General features: G+C 31.4%; 1 protein-coding gene across 1 annotated transcript in view; it reads right to left on the minus strand.

Annotated features, from left to right (window-relative positions):
• LOC148280499 (uncharacterized) overlaps window positions 1-18,220 on the minus strand; it is a 215,475-nt gene that overhangs the window by 158,600 nt on the left and 38,655 nt on the right. Inside the window, exon 2 of the mRNA XM_088228285.1 lies at window positions 8,164-8,204. The gene's annotated coding sequence lies outside the window, so the exon portion shown is untranslated. The remainder of the gene's footprint in view (window positions 1-8,163; window positions 8,205-18,220) is intronic.

The raw sequence follows: 18,220 nt of genomic DNA on the forward strand, positions 1-18,220 counted from the left end.
CTGTAGACGTCGCTTAGTACGCAACTGCCGATTTAAATTCAATTATGCCGTGTTGTGTCGTCTGTAAGTGTCAAAATACTACTGGGATTGAAATGAAATACATTTCATGTGTAAGAAGCAAATTCACAAATAATATTATTTAAGAATACGATTATTTTACTATCTGTCAGATTGTTAAATAAAATTAGGTGGACATTTTGTTAGTATATATTTGTTTATTTATTTTTTAAAAAATAAAATAATGTGCATGAAAACATTTCTCCACAATATCCGTATTGATTTTTAAATTACAATGAATTAATCTTAATCTATTTCATATATTTTTATCGGTATTCGTAGTATGTGATATTTTCCTAATTTCGCTAATTTATTTTTAAAAAAAACATCAATAAAAAAATATACATATCGTACAAATTTATACCGTCAGGGAATTGCAATATTAAAAGTTGTTATTTTTCCAATATGATATATTAACAAAATAAAACCCGCGTTTTAATCAAACCACAAAAATATTTTTTTAAAAAGAACTTACTTGCTATAGTAATTATAATATTGAGGTTTGTTAGTGAGAAGTCATTTTCCACAGCCAATCAGGTGACAGTTCTACGCAAAACTGATCCCCAGGAGTCATGTTTTTGAACTAATTCCTTCAAAATGGCCGAAACTACTCAAAAATGTCCAAATATATGCCAACAGTGAGTGAGAATAGTTAGATCAAAAGCATTTTCGTAAAAAAGATATAAAAGTTATTTAAAAGGTTGAACCTAAATGTATGAAAGCAAGGAAAAAAGGAAAGTCAGAAATACTATATGACTTACCTACCTGGATTTTGAAAAATTATACCGGAGACAAATTTTAATCAACAGTCAAAAGCACACGAAGACAACTAACCGGATAAGATATAAGATGACATGACATTATAATATGTTTGTCTAACCCTAACGAGTTTTTAAAATTATTTTTATATATATTGTATATAATTCCTCTGTACGCGTGATGTCACCGTACTCCTCCTAAACAGCTTAACCGATTTACGTGCGGTTTTCAGAGAAATATAGATCTTTGCGCTGTGCGTGTTCGTAGATATTAAAATCTTCAATCGAATGTGTAAAAAAGAAGTTAAGAGCATAAATGTTTTATTCATCGATCTACCAGGGTTGCATTCGAGGAGAATGCATTTGCAAAAAAATGGAAAGGTGTTTTTTTTTTTGAAAAAAAAAGTTCATTTTCGAATGTTTACAAACAGCATTTGTTTTTTCTGGATCTCAGATTCTTTTTTTAAATTCTTTATAATTTCTACCCATTCATTTCTTTTTATTGGATTTTTGGTAACGCTAAAAAAATATTAAATTCAATACATTTTTAAAAATCGTATTCCTACATAAGTACACCCCTTTGGTGGTGAGACGACCGGAGTTTGACGTTTGCAAAAAAATGCCATATTTAAAAAAATAGTCTTATTATGTTTTGGAATTCAACCATAAACAAGTACCTAAGTACCTACTTAGCAACGAAAAGTATTTTGCCAACGTTTGGGCAGGACAACGTCTGTCGGGTCCGCTAGTAAATTAAAAATGAAGAATATTTTTTAATGTGTTAGCTACAGTTTTAGAAATAGTCTGTTTTGCATAAGCTCCGCATTTTTTATTTTCAACCAGCAGTCGGAAAAAATAAAGAAAATTATGCAAGAGACACCCATTTAAATGAGAGGAAAAAGAGTCAATAGATTATTCCACTTTCTCCTCAGAATAGTTTATTTTGGAAGACGGAAATAGTCGTCACAGAAATACTGCAGCGGAAGTAAAAATAAATAAAAAAACTCGAACTGTGCCTGAGTCAACGCTCGTTTAGTAAAGACTCCTGTAATCGAAACTTATAGATTCTGTAAAATGTATTATTTAATTAATTATTTATATTTGAAGAACTAAAATTATAATACTTGATTTTAATCACTTATTTTTTATTTGTTTACCACCCGGTTTTGAAGCTACAAATATAATACATCTGGCAAATCCAATAAAATTTTGATGATTTCGATTAAATTTATTTGGAAAAAAACTAGAAGAAACTTTAGGGGGAGTGGCGTGAAAAATAATGAAATGTGATATTTTAGTCAGACATTTAAAATACTTGAAGTAGCTCTAGTTAAAAATTATATTCTTTTATATATCCTTTAATAACTTTTGCTTTTTATTTTTATTCTTGTAAGTCGGTAAAAAAAATCTGAAATATCATGAAATTACTAAAATTAATTTCGGTATTTTGGTTAATACTGAATGAGATTATTTTTAAGCTTATCGTTATGCTCAAAACTTCATCTACAAATATCTTTTAATATTTTTTTGAAAAAAGCTTTGTCGGGTCAATATATCGCATAAAATGTCACGATTTCAATGGTATGAAAATCTCATACAAAGAGTCGTACAAAAAAAAGACAGATTAAGATCGACGCTTCATTCGCATTTCACGCACCGAGAAAGCTGCTTGCCTTATACACTGTGTCCACGATAGATTTTTTCAAACAAAAAAGAGCGGTATTTTTAATACACGTACGAAAAATCGCACAATGGGTTATCATGGCAACGAAAAAAAGAAAAAAAGAAAAATTGAAACATGCGGCATTTGAGACTTTATATGTATGCTTTTTTTCAAATTATTTGGAGCAACGCAATGCTTGCTTTATTTGATGAAACTAGCATTTTATTTATTTATTTATTCATTTAAAGATACATTTTACAAAAAAAAATATAACGTATCCCTAACTCTATGAAGCCAAGAGCCCTGTGTTGAGTTGGGATACAACATAATAGAAAGTGGAAGCATTCATATTATTAAAGAATACTACAAATAAAAAAATTAACACAAACATTAATTTTAATAAACATCTGGAAAACACGCTTAATAGTATTATATTTAAATATATGAAATGTCTTGCAGCAGTATCCTGCAAAAGTGTCTCTCCTTAGATAAAATCAAAACATTTACACTTTTCCTATAAATGGCTTTCGTTATAGAAATAACATGTTTGTTTTTTGTAACCCAGTGATCGTATTACAAACTAACATAACATTACATTGTAATAGTTTTTATTGAAACTTTTTTTTTAAACGTTAGAAAGGTAAGTAAAAATGTGCACTGCAAAAAGCTTGAGAATGAGGAGATAGTGTAGAGAAAAAAAAAAAATTACAACAGAATCAACTGATTCAGCTTCGCTTTTGAACATAAAAACACAGAAAATCTACATTTATTAATTATATACTGATAAGCATACCTTTTAAAAAGTATTTCAAAAAGCATTTTTTAAAATAATATCTGTAAATTTTCTAAATAGTTGATCAACTGCTCTCGATGATAAATTGTTCGAAATACTTCTTTGATAGGAGTGATTACCGCGCATAAAACATCTGTGTAATGAATAAGATTACGATATGAACTATTTCATTTCATATTATAATTAAGTGTTTTTGAGTCGATTAATCGCGTAATTATAAAAAGTTAATGTCAACAATTTGATATTTTCTACGGAAAATTTGATTCATAATGCGTCATGAAAATTCAATTCATATGTTTTTACTGCCAAAATAGATACGACACTTGTTTTTCAAGCAAGATACATCAATATCTCAAAGGAGAGTTCAGACATTTATATGCTCTATGAGAGAACCAACAAACGTTATGATAGTTAACAGTTAAATTGAATCAAATGAATCTCACGCACATCGATTAACGTTTCAGCTCCTTAGGAGGAAACGCTGTGTGACCTTTCTTCATACAAACCGTATTTTCTCGCTGGAATATGGAACTATACCAGTAATTTTTTTTACACGCATAGATATTCCATGAAAATAAAAATTCTGTTGATGACAAAAAGTTTATTGGTGGTTGACATTCGTTTGAAAATGCCCTAACAAGGCGAAACAATTGTCACGAAATTTTTGTTTTTATATTTTTTATATTTGTAAAAATAAAATAAAGTGTTCAATAGACTCAAGTCAGTGTTTGATTTCTAATATTATCAGTTTGAATATGGAGTTCTACAAAATAAACACCAAATCAATCAATCATTTATTGGTGGTCTTCAGAAACTGCAGGAAAGCTCTGCTTGTCTGGGACTTAATATTAGTGACAAAAAAACTTAGATAATGTACAAAACATCCTGCCCCGATCCTGATCAGCCTCTCTTTAATAATGGGCAGAGGATTGAGAAAGTTGGCAGCTTTAAATACTTGGGAGTTCACATAACTAAGGATGGAAGCATGCCCAAAGAGCTCGCAACCCGCCTAATAATTGCAGAGCAACTTTCAACATGATGCATGTTGTCTGGAACTTTAGTTTTTACTCAGTCAACACGAAATGAAGATTATTCAACTGTTTTATAATGCCAGTACTTCTATTTGGGTGCAAATCTTTGCAATGTAATATGTAGTAAGACGATGTATGATAGCTGAACAAATGTCGAGATCCGTCAACTATATAAGGCTGAGACATGCATCATCGACAGAATCAAGAAAGTGGTTTTGCGTTGGTTTGGACATGTGGAGCAAACGGACAGCGAAAGAACGGCTAAAAGGATCTACGATGCGAATGTTGATGGATGCAGAAAATGAAGAAGCCCGAGAAAGACGTGGCACGATCAAGTCCATCAAATACTTGAAGATGGATATGTCAAGAATAGGAATAATCCGTGTGCATGCATGAGTTGTATGAATGTAGAGGAAGCGCGGTATGTATGTAAAGACAGAGTGATGTGGCGTTCTATCTTATCTGCCTACTCCTGCAAGGAAACGGCGTGATGGTTTTGTTTTTATCTTTTCACCTTACCAAAGCTTAAAACACCAAACTTCTGAGTTTTGAGAATAAGCATTTCAGAAGAATATTGGGCATAAGGTGGTACGATTTCACAACATTGAAATCTTAGAACAGACGCAGCAACCTCCTGTTACGAACGTTTTAAAGGTGCGGTGGTGGACCTGGCTCAGACACGTGCTGCACATGCATCAGGACAACCTAAACTCAAATTGCCTCTTCTTTACACAAGCTGACTCCCGCCGTTCTGGAAGGTCTTCAATAACGAGCTTCCGGCTTTATTTGGCGGAATTAGCGGGTTTGACGTGGGAGACGAGAGTGCCAGCTGGCGATAGGGTCTTCTGGAGGCGTCTGGTGATGTCCACACGTTCAAACGTATGGATGTTCAAACGTATACATTGGCGACTCCAGTAATGTAATAGTTAAGACGTTTGCCTTACGCACGGAGGGTTCCAGGTTCGATTCCCAGAGAGATTACAAAAAAGTCATATTCTCGAGTCAGGGTGTTGTGCGCTGTACCTAATTGAGTCTTGCCTTTTTTGTTGCTAAAAAAAATTAAGCATAATGGTAAATGTTACAGACAAATTGTTAAAACCTGTCATTGGCCAGTTAAACTAGCCAATGATAGGTTTTAAGCTTTCAGTCCTCACCTACAAACATTTTGACAAACTCAAAATAAATTTAACTCTATCATCTTTTCCCATTCTTATTTTCCGCACCCAAAAACTCCAAAACTGAACAGCTTTGGTGTTTTTTTTTTAAATATAAGAATAAAATTATCTGGTCGGTATTTTTTGCATTTTAAAAAAAACTTATCATATTTGTACACTGTACGTCCGAAGCCGGTAGGTAAAACTGGGCGTTTTAAAAGGCGTTTAAATGGTCCATGTTCCCGTAATAAACAATTTTTCAAAAAAACAAAGGGACACACCAATAGTAAATATTGGATCGATTGCATAATATTTGCAAACGTCATATCTTTAATCTTCGCAAATTTGACCACATAACCGAATACCGCCCGCACCTACACTGTCTCAGTATCAGGCATAAAAAACATTCACATTCGATCACTTCTTCACAATATTTTGAATAATCCTACTTCGCCTGTTTATCTGAGAGAACTCTTCCAACCTCTATCGCAACATGGACTATCTCTTCGCCCTAGTAACGAGATAACCCTTTTAATACCCCTTCACCGCTCTAATCTTCTCGCCTCCTCTTTCACAAAAGTAGCTGCTCGATTGTGAAACATTCTACCCACTCACGTTAAAGACGCCCTTTCTTTATTTACATTCAAATCAATATTGAAATGTTACTCTAAATGTTTGAGCTGTCCCTCTCTCTTTCTTCTTTCCATCCTATCACCTCTCCTCTTCTCTCTTCATAGTATGGTGTAATTTTTTTAGTTAACTTTTGTTTTAAAATCCATATATTTTATATTTTTTCCTTGTGTATAAGTTGTTAGTTATATTAACTGAATAAATGAACTATTTTGTAAACTTATTCATCTTTTTGAATTTCTGTTTTTCCTAATTCAAATATATTTTCAAATGTAACAAAATAATTTTATTCGTAAAGAAAAACATTTAAAATGTCATTCTTATCTTATTTTTACAATTGTGATAATTAATAAATACGAGAAGTGGGTAAATAATAATTATGACTCTTTATTTATTCATAATCCGATAAATATTATCGAAGCCATATTTCAAACAAGATAGGAGTGAAAGTAAACATTTCTCGATAAAGATTACGATGTACTGCGTGATTAAATTTCTTAGATTTTCAGGGCCTTTTAGACATTGATGCATAATAGATAGACATGTTATTTCCTTTCTAAATCCATCTCAAATTTAGAAAATGGCCTCAACAATTCTTTAAAAAAATATCAAATAACCATATACATGCAAATATCAATACAAGAAAGAGATGCAAGAAAGGCATCTAACTCTACATACGAATTAAAATGCATTAAATCGATTTTGAAATCTTTAACACGCTTATTTGTCTATTTAACCGGGGCTAGTTGACACACTTTTTAATAAAATAAAAAAAATATTTACTTGTGAACCTTTTTTCAAAATATAATATCATATCTTATCACACAAGTAAAACAATGTTTTGTCAGTAAATGAATAATTTAGTTTTTATTGTCTCTTGTAAAGTACTTTTTAAATTTAGGTGACATTATGCAGGTTTTTGACCTAATAAAGCTGAGTCGAAATCACATGAGGGTTATCACTTGAGCCCGCCCAGGGCACTGCAGATTGAACGTAAACACCTTGCTAAAATTAACCTTTCCGAAATTTCTAGATGTAGGTTCTGTAGTGCAGATGAGGAAACACCTATACACATTATATGTGAATGTGTGATGCTTTACATCATAAAAGGAGCCTCATCCTCGGGGAACCGCTGGTTAAAGAGCTCGCTTCTACCTAATAGCCCGACACTTTACGGATTTGGGCTTGGAGGGGGAGATTTAGTAAAATGTAAACTCGATAGTTACGATTAACATTTTTTGAGTTTTCAAACATCTTGGACATTAAATGATTATTTTATAAATTTAAAAAGAACCTGCTTTATATTAATAACTTACACTGTTTTTAATAATCTAAAATTATTTTCTTTATTATTAAATTGTCGCGTTATTAAAAGTAATTTTCTTTTTTTTCTCTCATATTTCAATTTTGGTGGCCATTTTCAACGAGTTTTACAGAACACACTATCAGGAAATGGGAATCAAGTGGTGGTATAGTGGGGTACGAACCTCGGACCTTTGATCATTGATTTCACGACACTAGCCACAGACTACAAGCAGATTCATTTAACTGACATTCATCCTTTATCCCCTGAATGTATTTTTTTTCGTTCAGGCATCTTGGAAAATACTGCTTTTATGTCAAATTTTATCAAAATGTAGATTATATTGTGAACTACCGTCAAATTCCATTATTAAAATTTAGTAAGGTATTAAAAATAAGACACTTTTATTTGATTTAATTCTACCATTTTTTTTAAATATATATGTGACACGTTTTGCCTTGTTAGGACATTATCAGACTGACTTAAATATTTGCAAAGTTTCCTTATATACTAACAATAATAGCTGTTTAGTGAAAAAGGTGTATAACACTGCTAATAGTTTTTAACAAGGGTTGAGGATTTTTATATAGACCAAGAAAAGTAATGTAATTAAAAAGTCAATTAGGATAAACTGATGTGAAATCAATTAGGATATAAATATTTAAGTTTATTTCCTAATTAATTAAACTAAATAAGTAATAATGGATCAGGATGCTAGCGTTTGATTCGAAGTTCTTTTTATAATTTTTTATTAGTAATAAAATAAAAACTTACCAGTTTTTTTATGTGATCATTCACTTCAATCGTTAGTGTATCTGCAACAAAAACAAATTAACTTTTATTTATTTATTTTAAAACTTCAAGTTCAGAGAATCAGTACTTTTGCAGACTAATTGCTGAAAGCAATATCTTCCAGTCAACCAAAAAACAGACTGGTCCAAAGAAGAGTTGGTCGAAAATTTGTACTAAAAAAGGAAAATATATGCATAAAAAAAAGTAATTAAGAGCTGTTTTTTAATTGGGAGATAAGGCTTGCACATAATAATAAAATTTAAAAAGAACATTATGTCATACATATTAAACGATGAGGAATGTAGAATAAGATAATGAGTTTGGAAGGAGAGAGAAAGAGGAACCAAGGCAAGAAAAGGAATTAAAATATATATTTTAAAAAACATTAAAATTTGGGAAGTTCAAGATTCTGAGGACATTCTGGTTAAACAGTTGGTTTGATTGCCTACGATTCTTGATGGGCTGGGTTCGATCCCTGGCAGGGTGGAAGAGAAATATTAATTTTAAAGGTGGTTCAAACTGCAGTATTTCATTTTTCCCGGACTGGCGTACGACTTATTAAGTCACCTTCATGTAATAGACGATCGAAAAATGATGCATTTGATTTATTAATGCAGTGCCCTATGCACCACTGGATGCCAAAGGTGAATGAGGATAATGAAATATTTGCATATAACCACTCATCGACTTTTCTTTAAAACCAAAATGCTGACAGGACGTTGGTGTAATTATTGTCCTGAGGTAGGAACGCCTCGAATCTGCTAGACATGGAAAAGTCGGTTAAAACAAATAAGCATTAAAAAACAATTATTCATATAATGTTATTCTTTTGAAACCTTCTGTGCCAACATATAAGACATTTTCAAGAGAAATCCACTAACGTTCTCATCTAGCATAAATATTACTTACTCGAGGATTTTTTATTAAAATTTATTTTTTACATTAGATTTTGTAAAAATCAGTACTTTCTATGTTTTTTTAACTATTTTTAATAATAACGAATACATTTATTTATGTATTTATATCAAGTGTAAAGTATGAGTACGTTAGCGGACTTATGGCTGAAAACAATCTTCCAGCCAACCAAAAAACAGGTTGGTCAAAAGAAGAGTTAGTCAAAAATTCGTACTAAAAATGAAAATGTATATCAAATGATACATACGTTAGAAAACCCAATTAATTCAAAAAAATAGCAATTTTTTGAATGAGGGGATAAGGCTTCAATTTATAAACTTTAAAAAAGGTACATTATGTTATACATGTTTAGGAATGAGGAATGTGGAAGCAGGTAATGAATTTTGAAGAAGAGAGAAAGAAGAACATAAGTAAAATAAAATAATGTTTCAGGCGTTTTTTGAAGGTGGCTAGAGAAGGTGCATTTTTTATAAAAAGAGGTAGCTCATTCCAAAGTCTAGCACCTTAAACGGAAAAGGAATAGCTGAAAAATGATGTGCTATGTCAAGGATGAACTATTACTGTTATTGTTTTTATTTCATTAATATTCCATGTATCCGCTTACGTATTTCACACAATTTTTATTGCGGATACCCGCATTTACCATCGGTAGAAAACAATTAATTAATGTCAATGCAATCATTGGTTTGTTTCTCAAAACACCTTGACCAGAATTAATAACATTTTTTCGTCATATTATGTAGGTACCAGCAACCAATATTTTATTTATTTTTTTATGTTTGTAGCACTTCATTTGTGGATTATTGCAATCATTTTGTTAAATGAATCATTTTTTTTATTTAATCATGCTAAACAACAAAATACAATCTATCAAGTCCTACTGAACTGCATAACCGTAGTTTGTCAGTGGGTGCTTATAACTTATAACTAAGATTATAAATAAACACATTTTATTACCTCTTACGTCAAAAATATGTTACCGATAGAAAATTAAAAACGAAAAATGGTCTAAATAAAACACATAAACTCAATACAGACAATCACGTTCTAAAAGCCAAATCCTCAGCATACGTCTTTTTTTGAGCCTGTTTATTTTTTAATTTATTTTTTGTTTTAAATGGGAGCATATTAATAAAAAAAACAAACCATCACGCCGTTTCTCCTTAGGGATAGGCACAGAGGATAAAATGCCACATCACTCTATCTTTGCATACAGACCTCGCTTCCTCTACATTCATACATCTTCTCATGTTAAGTAAATAACAGCATTTATCGATATTATTCCTGGCCGATTACCTTTCGTTCCCACCCTTTCTTTGACCCATCCTTATGGTACCTACCTAACACCAAGATAGAAGATATTCAAAATTAGAAGATTCGGATTTAGACCAAAAACAAAACAACATTTTTGACTTTACATAAAATCGGATAAAAAGTGGTTGGAACCGTCGCGCGTCGTGGAAAACATTGTTATATTTTATAGTTCATTTTATGATCCAGTGCCAAAAATTGAAGAACATTCAGATCATATCAAAGGTAGGTATCCATTCCATGTTCCTATTCTTTCTGAAATATTTCCCAATTCACAAAACTGAATGAAATTTGATTTTCATTTACAGTCCGCCTTTTCGTTAACACGCACGCCGATTATTCCTACTCTTGACATGTCTACCTTCAAGTATTTGTTGGACCTTATCGTGCCATGTATTTCTCTGTCTTTCTTATTTTCTGCATCCATCAACATTCGTATCGTAGATCATTTTAGTCGTTTTCTCGTTGTCCATTCGCTCTACATGTCCAAACCAACGCAGCACCCCTTTCTTGATTCTGTCGATAATGCATGTCTCATCCTTATATCGTTCACGGATCTCGACATTTGTGCACCTATCGTGCATCGTTTTACCACACATTCACCTGAGGAAAAGTATTTCGACAGCATTTAGCCTACTTTCATCATTATTTTTCCAAGCATATTATAAATTTTAGGTATAGTGTGCATGTCGATTAAAAAGTGCTGGCGTGTTCACAAAATACAAACGCATTTAAAATCTACATGCCGTTGATTTAAAAAAGATTATATTACATTTTATTCAAACGTCTTTTTAATCGTCTCTGTTGGATTAGAGGGTTGTGAATATGAAATAAAACTAATGTTATATTTATTTGTTTTTATAGAAGTACATTTTTTATTTAATATTTTATGTTCTTCTTATCCGCATCGCTGCATATCTAGAAAATGTCTGGCAATCAATAATCCGTCGAGTTTGAGTTTAACTGTAACATATAAAAGGAAAGTTAAAATATTTGATAGGTGTCGCTAAGGGTCCGAGAGGGTGTTATTGTGTTAAGACGCGTTAGACTATACTACGAAAAATATTTTTTGAATTATGAATGGCTTTGAAAATTTTAAATGCAACGCATAAGAGACCATATTATAAAAGGGCGGTTGCACCACAAAAAGTTTAGTTAAAAAAAGGTACAGGTCAAAATGAAGAGAGTATAACAAAAATACCCTATTTTGTCAATTTTGTCAAAAACGTCACAAGTGTTTGAATTTAAACTGTTTTCGACTGAATTATTTTTGGTGCAACTGACTCTAAGATGCACTGCGTGCAAACACGAGAAGATGCATTATTCTTCAACAAGTTTATTGGTAAAAGATAAAAGTGCATTGCGCTTTGCCGTCTAATACAATTATTTATCGTTTACTTCGTAGTAATGGTTAATTGCGTCTAAAGAAAGCGATAAATGCTACATGCAATTATGTACGGACGGAATTAATGGCAAATATATCTTGTACCTTTCGTAAATAAAGAAGAAACGCGGTTGGGCTTTTATTCGTACATTTTTTTTTATGAATTCTGTCTGGACTATGGCACTATCATACATTCATGGAGACTGGACCGCTGTGCACGTGCAAACCACGAGCCCACTGCGTGATATCGCATGATTGGCCCATTTCACCCACGGCAAAAATCTACACAGCATGATAAAATACAATACAGTGGATGGATATTTATTGTTAAACAATTATTTATTTATTCAATGCCTGGGAAACGCAATAACTAGTACACCATGAGACCGACTAATCTCCAGTCGATTCGTTTAGCAGGATTTTTACCTGAGAGTAATCGCTAAATTTAAATAATGACTTTAAAAATTTTATCATGTCATTTTAAATATTAAAATCTCTTGTATTTATTTATTTCACACGTTATATACATAAACAATATATATACATATAAGGACGGGCATATTGCCGTAAGGCAATTTCTTCCTACTTACCTAAACCGTTTATTTTGAGAAAATTACAAGTACATGGACAAATTAAATCATATAATTTTATACAAAATAAAAATAAAAGTTAATAAAAAGATAAAAAAAATAACACTATAGTATGAAGAGCGGGGAGGGGGTGGGAAGGAAAGAAGAAGGATAAAGGAACAAATTAAATATTTAGATAGTGACATTTTAATCTTGACTTAAATAAGCTAAGTTTTACTATACTATTTGAATCGGGTTGTGATCCCGTGGCTAGTGATGCAGACTCACGGTTCAGAGGTCCAAGGTTCAAATCCCACCTTTACCCTTACATGTTTTCCATTTTCTAATTGTAAGTTATTTACAACTCATTGAAAATAGTCACCAAAATTAAAATATATTGGTAAATTACAGGAACGCGAATATTTCTTTTATTTTAAATAATATATTAACCGAGGCATTTTTATTGATATTTTTTTAAAAGTCAGTTTTATAAAAAAATAACGAAAAATACATAAGTGGCCACTTAAACCAGTCAATGAAAGTCATAAGCCCTGTAAATACCCAGACTCCCATATTCCCTTCTCAAAAGTGTTTTCCCTCGCTGTTTCAATACATTTAATTAAATTTTAACTGTATTCAATAAAATTTTGGGAATATTTCTGAGAACAAATAAAAAGAATAAAGAAAATACATCATTGCTTATTTGTTGTAAAATAATAACCGAGAATAATACTTTAATATACTATAATATAAAAATAAAACTCTTAATTTGGAAAAAAACGGACATAACTTTTCGAGTTGGGCCACTATTATTCCCGCGGTGCTAAGTATTTTAACTTTTATGTACTAAAACAGTCTTATTTTTTTGTATTATTTAAATTTTTGTTATGGTTTAGCTAATTAGAATAATTTAAAAAATAGCAACATATCCGTGCATGTATATATATATAACATACTTTGTAAAATAAATAATTTATAAATATAAACTAAACATAAACTACTTGACTAAAATTGAGACCTTAAAAATTGTGCACAAAATAACACTGGGAAACATACAAGACGACGACATAATATTAGTAAAAAATGCAGACATACACAAATATAACACCAGACAACAACAACACTATCATATTGAAAAAGCAAAGACAAACACAGGACAGTCAAAAATACTACATAATGGACTTAAACACTACAACGACTTACCTTACTACTTGAAAACTTTTACTGGAGACAAATTTAAAATCAATCTGAAAAAGCACATGATGACTGAACTAACTAGACTAGACGAGACATAAAATGACTTGACAATATTAAATTTCTAATGTAACCCTAACGGGTTTTTTAAAATTGTAAATAAATAAAAATACAACAAAAAAAAACCTTTTGGCTTACGTCAGTAATAAATATAAGAGAGCAAGTAATTTTAATTTATAGTGAGAAATATCGCATTTTGATTTTCATTATTAGGCATCATGCAATGAACTAGAATCCCAATTGTCTATGCGCTCTGTAGCTGCAAGACGTGCTGAGACGTTTGTTTTTAAAAAGCACCATATGTATTGTTCAACTTTAACTCATCTTAACACCTAATACATAAAATACCAAGTGTCGGCGGTTCACTTGTTTGTGTCATTAGCCAAAATGTATTAATTTGGGGCGTGTATTTACTTACATAATTTCATAGCGCACCTAGTAAAAAAATATCCGCTTGTCCCTTGTACTAGTACCTATTTATTACCAAATATTTGAATGTGAATAATAATCTTTAATATTATATGGATAATTATTGTTGATATATTATAGAATAACCTTTGTACAAAGGGTTATGTTTGTTATTTACATATAACTTGGTAAATCAATAGTGCAATATCTAAATAAATAACCTTTATCAGAACTCCATATTAATGCCTCTGGTTAGATGCTACAAATCACTGTCAATCTTTAATACATAATTTAATATAAGGATGATGCCTAATAAAGAAAATCAAAATGCGATATATGTCACTATAAATCAAAACAACTTGCTCTCCTTTGTTTATTATAGAAGTCAGCTAAAAGTTAATTCAAATTTGTATCTATTTATAAATAGTTTATTATACAAAGTATACTACATAAACGGATACGGATATATTACTATTTTTGAAAATTATTCTAATTAGGTAAATTATAACAAAAATTTAAATAATACAAAAAAAATTTAGACTGTAGTACAAAAAATTAAAACACTAGTGTAGGAATAATAGTGGCACAACTCAAAAAAACATTTTTACATGGGAGAACACACTAACGCTATTAGCAAATTAGCATTGATTACCAAAAATTAAGGTACAACTTAAAGTACTTAGTTTTAAAGTAAGTTTTTGTTTTCTCCAGAAAAAACAATGGCGTAATGATCATTTCGCCACTATTATTTCTTAAATTTGAGCACAACATATAGATTGAAATGTCACTATCTAAAAGGTGGTGTTGTTTCTTTCTCCTTATTCTTTCCTTCCCATCACCTCTCCTCTCCTCTCTTCATAGTAAAGTGTAAATTTTTATAATTTTTTATAAAACCAAAAGATCCTGCCTACGAATATGACCAAGAATATGTTCACTGAACAGTTTGGGTAGGTAGGAGGAAATTTCCTTGAGACAATATGCCCGCCCTTATATGGTCTTATTATTATATTCCTTTCCATTTTGTGTGCCATCTAGACCGACAAGACAAAATCTTCTGTTTTACACAGACAACGCGTAAACAAACTATTTGAAACAATCTACAATACCTAGAATATCCGAGCAATTAACAATAGATTTACCGAGACTGATATTTTTTTATGACAATGTGTGTCAATTTAAGTAAAAAATAATATAAATATTGAGAGAAGCAGATATTCAATTAATTTTATTATCATATGCATATTTTTAATTTCTTATCTTTTACATTTGTTATATCTTAAATTAAATAATTGTTTTTATTATTATTTCTATACGTACTGTTTGTTTACCCAATAAAATAAATAGTACAATATAAAGTGTTAAATAAATGAAGTATAGTCATTTTTTAAACAAACAAACAATCACGCCGTTTTCCCGTAGTGGTAGACAGAGAGTATAGAACGCCATATCACTATATCTTGCCATACAGACCTCGCTTCCTCTACATTTATGGATCTTCTCATGCACGCACGCCGATTATTCCTACTTTTGACATGTCCATCTTCAAGTATTTGATGGACTTGATCGTGCCATGTCTCTTTCGGTCTTCCTCGTTTTCTCCATCCATCAACATTCACACCGTAGATCTTTTTAGCCGTTCTTTCTTTGTCCATTGGCTTTACATGTCTAAACCAACGCAGCACCCCTTTCTTGATTCTGTCGATAATGCATGTCTCAGCCTTACACACTTTACGGATCTCGACATTTGTGCATCTATCATAGATCGTTTTACCACACATTCGCCTGAGGGATTGCATTTCGACAGCATTAACCCTACTTTCATCATCATTTTTCGAATTCCATACTTCGCTCCCATATATTAGAGTTGGCACTAGAACTTGTTGTGAACTGCTAGTTTAGCCTCCTGCAATAAGCATTTGCTTGCCAAAGTAGATTTCAGTGCACCATTCACCCTGTTCCCGGCACTCACCCTCCTTTCAATATCTTTCTCGATCTTTCCATTCCTAGTAAACATACTTCCCAGATATACAATTTTTTCTAACTGATTCAGAATATCTCCGTTCGCGCTGATCTCACATTTAGTTATATTTTCATCCCTTTCAAAACCCATCACTTTCGATTTATTAACATTCATAAACAAATCGCTTTTCTCGCACACATCGTAGACTTTTGTTACCAAGAATTGCAGGTCTTCTTTGCTGCTAGCAAGAAGCACGGCATCATCCGCATACAGAAGACAGTTAACAGTTATACCACTCATTTTTGCTCCCATTCTTAAATATTTCAGTTATTTATTTTCAGTATATGTTGAACAACCATGGTGACATTACACATCCTTGTTTGACTCCTTTAGGAATGTTGAACCACGATGTGAATGACCCATTCACCTTAACACATGCTGTGCTGTCCTTATGCAGTGACGCAATAGCCCTTGTCAGGTTACCATTCACTCCATACTGCGATAAAACCTTCCACAATTTCTCTCTGTCAGCTCTATCAAATGCCTTTTGCAGATCGACAAATGCGCAGACTAATATATATATATATTTTTTTAAAAACCTTTATTAGCATAAATAAACAATACATTCAGTAGAAAAATGGAACACTTAAGGTTGAACTTGCCAAAAAAGAGTCTAGCTCTTGTGTTTGGCAAGTTTACAAAATAACATAAAAATAAAACATAAAATGCAAAACCAAATAATAAAATAAATAAAAAATTAAACAATTTTAAAAATTCAGAAAATATAACACTTAAAATAAAAATTAAATAAAAACACAAAATTTGTAAACATGGGCACATATTAAACATACATCTCTTTTTTTTAAATACAGTTAATGTTAATTATGTCAAGAAGCTTTTCTTTAATTTATCCTTAAATTTTCCATAATTTATTTCTTGACGTAGATTTTGTGGTAAATTATTGAAAAGCTTCCGTCTTATGTAAGTATAATGATGTTTGGCCGTGGTAGTTTTAATTCTCGGTAGAGCGAGGCATCCTGTTCTCAACCTTCCCGTAATACGGTCCGATGGGAGGCTCTCCTTATGCACCTGGAGCATACAGCTTTTTCCGTAGATATCCTCCACTCTTAAAACATTAAATTCTTTGAACAGTTCGGTAGTTGAGAACAAGGATGGTTTATAAAGTATTATTTTAATGATTTTTTTTGTAGAATTTTTAAGGGTCTAAGATGAGCGTTATAAGCCCCCCCCCATCCAACTATTGCATATTGAATGATTGACTGTACTAGAGCATAATAAACTGTCTTTAATTGATCCGTCGATAAAATACCTCTAAGCTTTAAAAATATGTGGAATAATTTTCTTAGTCTTTTGCACATTGAATCTATTTGTTCTTTCCATTTAATATTTTGGTCGATTATTATTCCCAGATATTTCATCTTAGATTTTTGGTCAGGGTAACACATTGAGAAAAACAGTTTGTATGGTCTCCGCAGTTTTTGTCGTGAGATTTTAGGTCTATATGGTCTATTTCTATTGTTTAATGTGAATGTTAGGTAGTGGGTTTTTTTCTGAATTCATTGTCAAGTAACTTTGATCCAACCACTCTTTAAAAACTTTTAAGTCTTTATTAGCCATTTTATTAAGCTCATTCCAAGTTTTTTCATTAAAAATCACCACAGTATCATCGGCGTAAGAAATGATTTCGCCTTTAAGTGGTAAATTGAACATTATATTGACATATATTATAAATAGTATACGGCCTAGAATAGTACCTTGTGGGATGCCAAAACAGGAGGAAACTGAATCGCTCAATGTTTTGTTTATCCTGGTGTACTGGATTCTGTTTTTTAAGAATTCTTCTAACCACACAAGAACCTGTGTTAAGTCCTTTATTGTCCGGTGTATTCAGAAAGATTTCAGCATACTTAACTCAAAAACGATAATTTTGGACATATGCTATTATTATCATTTAGGTTTGACTGATACTAATTTTATATAAAAAGCATCAAGCGTCAAAATTGTTGTAGGGAAAGAGTTGTAAAAAGAGAAGTTCTATGAAAATATAAGTTTTTAAAATATTTTCTACTATACATTAAATGTAAACAAACATTAAATCGCATCATTAGTTTTTCGGCGCGTATTTAATATGAAAAATAGAAAAATATAATTTTTAAAAAAAATGCGAATTGTATAAAAAAGAAATAATAGTCGAGCACATTTTTTGCTGATAAGTCT

Source organism: Micrasema longulum, unplaced genomic scaffold (genome assembly GCF_059751315.1).
Source record: "Micrasema longulum isolate JH-2025_06_02 unplaced genomic scaffold, ASM5975131v1 h1tg000575l, whole genome shotgun sequence".
In the NCBI taxonomy this organism is placed as follows: Eukaryota; Metazoa; Arthropoda; class Insecta; order Trichoptera; family Brachycentridae; genus Micrasema; species Micrasema longulum.